This window comes from Neophocaena asiaeorientalis, unplaced genomic scaffold (assembly GCF_003031525.2).
Source record: "Neophocaena asiaeorientalis asiaeorientalis breed wild unplaced genomic scaffold, Neophocaena_asiaeorientalis_V1.1 scaffold469, whole genome shotgun sequence".
NCBI lineage: Eukaryota > Metazoa > Chordata > Mammalia > Artiodactyla > Phocoenidae > Neophocaena > Neophocaena asiaeorientalis.
Window position 1 is genome coordinate 160,973 of NW_020172691.1, and position 9,502 is coordinate 170,474.

Consider the following 9,502-nt stretch of genomic DNA (forward strand, 5'->3'; position numbering starts at 1 on the left):
AGCCCCGCAAACGTCGCCCCCTCGCCCTCCCTGAGGGCCCATGAGAGAAAAGCGCAATAAATACCTAGTGGCCCACTGTGGGAGTAGCTTGGTGGGGAGGGGGGCAGTTGGGGGCCAGAAATGGCCTCTCTGAGGAAGTGGGCTAAGACAAGTGTCGGGAGGAAGCAGCCTGCCGAGTGCTGGCTGGGAAACCTGCCTGCACAGAAAGGGACCAGGTGAGGGATGGGGCTGGGGGGCAGAGCTAGGCCCTCGCCTTTTCCTGGCCTCAGTACTCGCATCTGTAAAATGGCAGAGGCAGGGGCTATTTTTTTTTGTTTGTTTGTTTGTTTTTGTTTTTTTGCGGTACGCGGGCCTCTTACTGTTGTGGCCTCTCCCGTTGCGGGGCACAGGCTCCGGACGCGCAGGCTCAGCGGCCATGGCTCACAGGCCCAGCCACTCCACGGCATGTGGGATCCTCCCGGACCGGGGCACGAACCCGTGTCCCCTGCATCGGCAGGCGGACTCTCAACCACTGCGCCACCAGGGAAGCCCGGCCCGGCAGGGGCTATTTTTAAAGGACACGGTACATGAACAGCCCTCAGCCTGGCCTGGCACAGAGTAGACTCCCAGAGCTGGGAGTTGGGTTCTGGTGGCCACCACCAGCAGACCGGGCTGTCTCCCCTTTCAGACGATGGGCTCCTAGAAAGCAGAGGTCCCAAGGAGGATGAAAACGAGTCTCTGCCATCAGACTGAGGTCTCGCTGAGGGCACGGGCTCCATCTCCCATCGCAGACCACAGATATCCAGTGAGGTAGGAGGTGGGACATTCTTATTCCCATCATGCTTCTGAGAAACTTCAGGGTTGTTTGTAAAGTCAATCAACAAACACGTGTTTACAGCCTACTGTGGACCAGACACTGTTCTAGGCACTGGAGCTCAGCAGGGAAGCAGACAGAGAAAATCCCTGGCCTCCTGTTAATAGCTGCCCCTGTGTCATTAAGTGAGTAAGCAGAAGCATACAAAAGCCCTAACAAATTCATTGGGCATCTATGGCATGCCAGGCATCCTTCTAGGCACCAGGGTGGATGGAGAACAGATTCCTGCTTTCTCTGAGTTCAGGGGATAAGGCAAGATCACAGCTTGGAAATTATGAAATTCTGTGCGCATACAAAGAGGAATTTAGGGGGCAGTTATAGAGGTAGCGGAGGGAATCTACTTATCTGGGGTGTCTGGGAGAGACCTCTTGGAGGAGGTAATGTTGGAGATGAGACCTGGAGGATAAAGATGGGCAGCCATGGGAAGGGAGGGGAAGAGAGATCCTGAGGATAAAGATATGAGTGTGTATGTGTGTTAGAGGGATTGAGTATTTGATGGCTCCCTATTGCCATCAAGATAAAATCCAAACTCCTCCCTCTTCCCACAAGGCCCTGCACAAACCCCCTCGCCACCCTCCCTTCCCTGATCCCAACTTCCTTCACTTTCACTCTCATTCACTCTGCTCCAGCTACACAGGCTTCTCCTGCTCACCTGGTACAGTCCTGCCCCAGGGCCTTTGCACTTCCTGCTCCCTTTACCTGGAATGCTGTTCCCTTGCTTCTCATCATTCAGGTCTCAGCTCAGATGTCATCTCCTCAGAAAGGCCCTTCCCCGCCACCCATCTAAGCAGTGCTCACCCACTCCACCCTGTAATTCTCAAACACTGCCTCCTATTCTCTCTCTTTCTAGGTCCTATCAGAGTTTGTTTCGTTTGTGTTTTGTTTTGACATGATTGTGTTTCTTCTTGGGTTGTTGTACTCATTATTTGGTTCCCTCGCTAGGTTGTGTAGGGACAGAGCCCGTCTTGGTGCCTGCAGAGACTGGCATACAGTAAGTGCTCAGTAAATGCACAGGCACTGGTGTGAGAAGAAGAAACAGCAGATTCAGCTAAAACCAGAAATCACTGGCCACACTCCTGCTGGGGAATTCTAAGAAACAGGGGGTTCCACAATTCCATGATGCCGAAAGTTCATCATTCCAAGTTTGGGGGCATCTGTGAAGTCCTAATTCCAAAACCTTTCCAGGAGGTGCCTTACCTCCCATGGGAAGACAACAGGTCCCCTCTCTGAGCCACTAGTCCAAGCAGCGGTACCCCTTCCTCATCCTCTTCTCCTTCAGAGCCTCTGTCTTCTCCTGGGCCTTCTCTTGACAGAAGCCCTCCTCCTGGGGCTTCCCTGGTGGCATGGCGGTTAAGAATCCTCCTGCCAATGCAGGGGACACGGGTTCGAGCCCTGGTCTGGGAAGATCCCACACGCTGGGATCATCCCACAAGCCCGTGCGCCACAACTACTGAGCCCACATGCCACAACTACTGAAGCCTGCGCGCCTACAGCCCATGCTCTGCAAAAAGAGAAGCCACCGCAATGAGAAGCCCATGCACTGTAACGAGAGTAGCCCCTGATCACCACAACTAGAGAAAGCCCGCGTGCAGCAACAAAGACCCAATGCAGGGCTTCCCTGGTGGCGCAGTGGTTGAGAGTCTGCCTGCCGATGCAGGGGACGCGCGTTCTTGCCCTGGTTTGGGAAGATCCCACATGCCGCGGAGCGGCTGGGCCCGTGAGCCATGGCTGCTGAGCCTGCGCGTCTGGAGCCTGTTTTCCGCAAAGGGAGAGGCCACAACAGTGAACCTCTTCAAGTTCAACAGCTCCTTCTTGACCCTCATCTCGCAGCTCTGCCCAGAGCAGCCTTTCCTCTCCCTGCCCCCATGCCCTCCTGATCTGTTGGCCCTCCTTCCTCTCTGAGGGCTGGTCCTCCTAGCCCGGTCACCTGAATGTCACCTTTGCCCACACCTCTGGTTGCCCAGGCTCTGAGCCGCCATGTTCTCTTGGAGGCTTCAGGCATCACCTTCATGGAGATGGTTCCAAGCTCTGGCTCCACTCCTGGTCCTACCCTGAGACCCAGCCCTGTGAGTAGAGCCACCAACTAATGGATGTCCCCTTGGATGTTACCCAGGCCACTAGATGCAGCATCTTCGCCCAGACCTGTCCCTCACCCTGCCGGGCCCCAGTCCACCCTGATCCCCCAGGACAGAGCATCAGCCTAGCCTCTTTTCTCCGCTTCTCCTGCCATGCAACCCTGCTCCCCATTCACACAGCCCCCTACCTGCACCAGCCCTTCATCCTCTCCCATCTGGACCTCAAGCCACCTTCTCACTCTGAGCAGCTTTCACCATTGTCACCTTCTGTTTGAGTCTGGCCCTCCCTCACTTAAAACCCTCCCATGGCTTCCTATGGTCCTTGGGACAAAGTTCCAGATCTTTACACAAGCAAGCATCAGATGCCCTGCACCACCTGGCCCAGCCCAGCTTCACTTCCCTCCACCGGTTCAAACACTCTCTGCTCTGGCCACATCAGCCAGATTACCTAATCTGTGTTCCTCCCCACCTCTGGGTCTTTGTTTATGTTGTTATCTCTTTCTAGAATTCCCTCCCTCTCCTTTTCTGCCTGGAGAAAATCCATTCTGTCAAAGCCCAACCCAAAAGGCACCTCCTCCAGGCAGCTTCTCCGAAAGGCATCTCCCGCTCCACAAACAGACTGTTTAAAGTTGGCAGGTACATGGGTATTTATTCTATAAACACCTCTTCATGGGGAAGACGATGGGGCCCTGGCGAGGACCAGCCCCAGGCCTAGCCTGGGAGGTTCCCAAGGTGGGTGGGACAGAGCTGAGGACACACCGCAGGCCCACCTAATCAGTGCCAGGAAAACGGAGTGCCCAGGGCCTAAAGGACCCAGAGGACGAACAGGAGCTCTGCCTGGTGAGTTCAGAGAAGGCTTCCTGGAAGAGGGGACTTTTACCCATCAGTTTTTAGATCCCTCAGCCAGGCACACTCCACAGGGGAGGGTAAATACAGATTTGTCGATTGCCTGAGAAGCCACAAAACCACACACACACACACACACACACCCCTCTTAGTGTGTGTAATCTGCCAGGAAGGAGGAGATGATTTGCTCTAAGCAGCAGCAACCCGTTTGGGGAGCAGCTTTGAGAATTTGGGGAGGCTCAGCAGTCTGTGAGATGGGGATGAAACAGGAGGGGAGGGGGCAAGGCACAACCTTGAATGACATAGCCTGAGGACATGACATAAACTGATTACAACCAAATGGGTCCAAGATGGCAGATAAGTCGGACAAGTCAACTTCCAGGAGACCCTGAGCCTCAGTGTATGCTCACTGTAACACATCAACAAGCTGAATGACACACCCACAGGCGCCGTGACAATTCCAAGACCAACCAAAAGGATCAAAAAGTGGGCAGTGGCCCAGTTCCTGGAAATCCCCACCCCTTCACGTAATAGCTGGAATACTCCTCCCCCTCATTAGCCTATGAAATTACCCACTCCTATAAAAACTGACAACCCCATAGCCTGGTGCATTTCTCACCTTCTGAGATGGCCCACACTCTGTGGAGTGTGTTTCTCTCTAAATAAATCCACGTCTTACCTATCACTTGTCTCTCACTGAATTCTTTCTGCGTTGAGACATCAAGAACCTGAGCTTCAGGGCTTCCCTGGTTGCACAGTAGTTAGGAATCTGCCTGCCAGTGCAGGGGACACGGGTTCGAGCCCTGGTCCGGGAAGATCCCACATACCGGGAGCAACTAAGCCCGTGCGCCACAGCTACTGAGCCTGCACTCTAGAGCCCGCGAGCTGCAACTACTGAGACCGTGAGCCACAGCTACTGAAGCCCGCGTGCCTAGAGCCCGTGTTCCACAACCAGAGAAGCCACTGCAGTGAGAAGCCCGCACACCACAATGAAGAGTAGCCCCCTCTCGCTGCAACTGGAGAAAGCCCGCGGGCAGCAACGAAGACCCAATGCAGCCAAAAATAAAAAACAAATAAAATAAATAAATAAATAAAATAAAAATAAAACTTAAAAAAAAAAAGAACCTGAGCTTCATTAAGTCCTGAAACCAGGTGTGTGATCTCAGTTGGAAGAGTGTGGGTTTTGGCCGGGTTTGAGTCCCAGCCACGTGGGTTCAAGTCCCAATCTGAGGTGCACAGTTTCAGGGGGACCCCTAGGCAGCACTTACTTGATAACTTACTGAAATGCCACATCCGGCCAGAGCAGGAGGCAGGGAAAGGACTGCCAGGCATGAGTTACAGCCTGGGCAGTCTAGCACAACCTTCTCATTTCTCCGGGAAGGCTTTCCGCAGCTAACTCATTTGCCATACAGAGCTTCAAGCCGCACTCCTCTGGGGTCTCAGTTTCCCCATCTGCAAAACCCAGGGGGAAGGTGCAAAACTGGGGAAAGGGGTTTAGCTTTTGATCTCTCCCCTCCCACTGTACAGAAAGACGCAGCCCCGGTTCCTGGCTGGGTTTTTATGATGTGGATGTTTTTGCTTTTTTTTTTTTTTTTTTTTTTTTTTAAAGTAAAAAGCTGAGAAGCAGCCCTGGGACACGGGATTGCTCAGACCACCTTAAATCAGTCTCACCGCCCCAGCTACTGTGGAAATTCCTTTCTCCGCGGTGGTTGGCTGGGCTCACCAGCCAATCAGCCCACGGAGCTCCCACATGGGTCCGTGACGTCACAATGAGCGCTGACCAATGGGGATCAAGGAACCGGCAACCAATGGCAGAAGGCGCTAGGATCGGCTGGGCCAATCGGAAGGCGGCGAGGCACTCCCAGCGGGGTATGGAGAGTGTGGTTCCCCCTCCCTAAGAGAACTGAGACCCTCGTGGACGCCTGATCCTGGAGGGTTTGGGGCGGGGTGTGTGTGTGTGGGGGGGGGATCTCCGGCTCGGTTAGCATCCAAAAAACAGGGAGAAGCGATCCACCACCTAAGCCTGGCGGGTCTTCCCTTAAAAACAAGAGTCCCTCGTCCAACATACTACCTTGCAAAAGCCGGGCCAGCAGGCTGGACCGACTAGCGTCTTTCGCCCTATTTCGCAGATAGGTAAACTGAGGTAGAGACGTTAAGTCACTGCGGACGCTCGGGGAAGAACTGAGACTCTCACTCGAGCCCGGAGGCTCCCAGCATGGTTCAGTTTCTGTCTTCAGGTCGGATGGGGAGGAATGGGCCCAGGGGTAGGCGAGGAGAGGGGGTTGCTGGTCCCCGCGCCTCAGTTTCCCCGGGCGCGAGCGGGACAGTAGACTGGAACAGGGGTTCTACGAAAGACTACGAGCCCCAGAAGCTCCTGCGCGGCGCTCGCCCGGGTTGTCAATCAAAGTAACGTGGGTCCCTCTCCGACCCGCGCTCCCCCGCCCGCCGCCTCTCTCCTGCCAGCGCCCGCTCCCTCCCCGTCGGCTCCGGGCCCGGCGCGGTATAATTACAGCCCATTGATCCGACCCGGGCCGGGAAAGCGGCTCCCTCGGGGAGGCCAAGGCTTTGGCTTCCGACTTCGCCAACCTCTGCCTACCGCCCCCCTAGCCGAGCTGCTGGGCCACCAGCCAGGCCTGTCCCCTCCTGCTGGCCAGGGCTTGTAGGTGACCTCTGAGCCTCGGTTACCTTGGCGGTGAGCCCCCCTCAGAAAAATTACACACAGGTTTCCTTCCACCCAAGAACTTGGGACGCCCTCCTGCCTGTTCTAGCGCCCCCGACCTCCTCATGTGACCTAGAGACTCTTGAGGGCCTCTCCCTGGGCCACAGTTTTCCCACCTGTACAGTGAGATGGTTGCACAAGACTTATTCATGAAACCAATGCTTTCTGCTGGCCCCAAGCGAGCAGCCAGGGCTAGGCCATGCAGGAGGGGTTCCTGAGTTTGGGGAAGTAGGGGGAAAACAAGCACATAGCTCTCAGACCCCTGAGAGTGGTCAGGGCTGGGGAAAAGGGAGGCACTGGGGTGGAGGTGCGGGTGGGGGCAGAGCCAGGAGTGAGGTGTCTGCTTGGGAAGATGGAAGGGCTTCCTAGATGTCAGGTGGGGGTGTTTAAGCTGGGTTTCTGCAGAATGCATAGGAGTTGCCTCATTTGAGCTGTGCCTTTATATAACCCTAGACCAACATGGAAGAGGAAAGATGGGGCAACTTTAAACCCTGCCCTGGAATTGAGGAGCCTTGAGCTCTGACCCCTTGCCTCGCTGAGTGGACCTCTGAACATTCCCTGGCTGTGAAGTGGGGAGTGGACACACCCATGGGTGTAATACCCCTCTGCCTACTTTCACAAGGGTCCATAAAGTCCCAGTAGGCTCTGACCAGTGGGAGATGAGAAACTGCAGCCAATGGCTAGAGGCACTAGCATTGGCTGCGGGCTCCAAACTCCAGCCTTCCCCTGGGCAAGAACTGGACAGCTCAGGGGGAAAAAAGAAAGGGCTTTTGGAAGTCCAGGGTGGACCTGGGCTCAGTGGGTAACCTTATCTGGAATACGAGGTTGATAATAGAATCTTCAAATAAGTTCATGTCTATAAAGTACTTAAAATGATTCATAGTAAATGCTCAGAACGGGGTAGCCATTTGCACTCCCTTTATGCTCCAAAGGGCCCTTCTCTCCCAGCCTCACTTCACACCCCACAGCTGGGCTATGCACTCACTCTCCACTCCTCCCATATTTTTGATCACCCAAATGTGAATCAGATCTCATTCTTCCCTCTGCTCAAGAATCTTTCATAGCTCCCCATCACCCTCAGAGTAAAATCCAAACTCCCCACCTCTGTCTACATGATCTGACCCCCATCAATTTCCTACTCTCACCCCTCCCTCTCTCCTCGTCACTCACTCCCTTCCAGCCACACCGGCCTCCTTGATGTTCCTCCAACACACCAGACATGGTCCTGCCTCAGGGCCTTTGCACAAGCTGTTTCCTTTGCCTAGACCACAGCTGGCTCAAAACATCAGCACCTGGGGAGGCCTGGCCTGGCCAGCCTGGCTGCAATAGCCCCCAACCTCCCTACCTGGTCAGCCTCCATCATTTCACGTCCTTCAGAAGCCTCATCACTCTCTGAACACTTACAGTTTATTTGCTTATGTGTTTATGGTCTGTCCAGGCCCAACACAATGCCTGCTCCACGTATTTGTGGGGAAGATAAAGGGATGAGCTTAGAGAGGGTCAGAGCCTCTCCCAGGTCACCCAACATGTGGGGCAGGGCCCCAGAGCCCCTGACAACCTGCCCAGTGCTAACCCAACCTACGGGGGTCCGCTGCAACCTGAAGGCCTGGGTTCAAATCCTACCTTAGCTGTTGTGTTGCTGTGATTCTGTCAAATGGGGGTAATGACAGAAATGTCTTCATCCCCTGTCATAGGACTCCCAGCACGGCATGCAGAACTTCTCAGACCAGGGATCGAACCCCCGTCCCTGCAGTGAAAGCACGGAGTCTTAACCACTGGATTGCCAGGGAAGTCCGAGGCATCTCCTATTTTTAAACTCCTGGGGTCTCCTAGTCAATGTAGCCATCCCAGACCCTCACCCTCTGGACCCTTCCATCTGGCATCTCTGTGAGCTGTGCCTCCATCTCTCCCCTGGGGCCGGGGAGTGGGGTGGGGGGGTGCTCCCTGCTGGACCGCAGACTCACCCAGCCCCCAGGCACTGCACAGGTGTGGGTGGAACCCTGTGGCCTCATATGAATCTTACTCCCCAGCTTCTGGTTTGCAGAGACATTTTATCCTCTCTGGGCCTCAGTTTACTCATCCGGAAAAGGGGGCTGCCCTTGATAATGGTACCCATGGCGGTTATTACTCTGGGCTAGCTGCTTTATTCAGTTAACCTTGTGTCTGACGCTCACAACTGCACTGCAAAGTAGGGGATGAGAACCTGCAGAGGACCAGGCAGAACTGCCTCCAGGCTTCTGCCCTGGGCTCCCTCTGCCTGGAACACCTCCCCGCCCCTAGCCATCTCCCTGAGGCAGGCTCCTTCTGTGATCCAGGTCTCGGCTCGAATGTCACCTCCTCAGAGAGGCCTCCTCCCATCTCCTGGCTCAAGTAGCCCCCTGTCATTCTGTGTCTCCTGCCCCTGGTGGATTTTTCTTCCTAGCACTTGACTGTTCTTGGAAATTATCTTATTCGCTGGTTTATTTGTTGTCTGTCTTCCCTACACGCTGTGGGTTCCACTAGGGGCAAGATGGGCCCTGTCCTGGGTCCAGGGCAGCCACCACAGAGCCTGGCACACATCAGGCGCCCAATAAATTCCGGTTGCCGGTCAGTCTGGCTTCGGAGTGGGGGGAGGGGAGGCGGCCAGGGCCAGAGACGCCTAGGGATCTATCCAGGGTCACAGAGAGCCGCGCTCCGGGTGGGCGCTCGGTGGCTGGCGTCCTGGGGTCCCGGGGCCACCCCCCCCGCAGTTCAGGCCGAGGGGGCCGCGTGCCAGGTGGTCGTCCCCTCGTTCCCCGCGCCGCCGCGGCTGGAGAACACACCGGTAACCACGTGAGCCGGGCCAGCGCGTCACCCCAACTGGCCGGGACAGGCCCAGCGAGGCACGGGGAGCGCGGGCACCGCCCCTTCCCCGCCCGGGATCCGGGAGGCCGAGGAGGGGGAGGAGGAAACGGAGGGGACAAAGGGGGTGGAGGCGGAGTGGCGGGGGGAGGGGCAGAGGGCGAAGGGGGCGGAGGAGGAAGGGGTTGA

The 9,502-nt window shown here is 55.8% G+C and overlaps 1 protein-coding gene and 1 long non-coding RNA gene across 2 annotated transcripts in view; both read right to left on the bottom strand.

Moving 5' to 3' along the window:
- TLE2 (TLE family member 2, transcriptional corepressor) overlaps positions 1–9,502 on the bottom strand; it is a 40,803-nt gene that overhangs the window by 19,078 nt on the left and 12,223 nt on the right. The gene's annotated exons all lie outside the window — the stretch shown is intronic.
- Positions 5,048–9,502, bottom strand: part of LOC112396290 (uncharacterized) — a 6,159-nt gene continuing 1,704 nt past the window's right edge. The window contains exons 2-3 of the long non-coding RNA XR_003002539.1: positions 8,117–8,240; positions 5,048–5,226 (exon numbers count right to left, since the gene is read on the bottom strand). This is a non-coding gene — a long non-coding RNA (uncharacterized LOC112396290). The remainder of the gene's footprint in view (positions 5,227–8,116; positions 8,241–9,502) is intronic.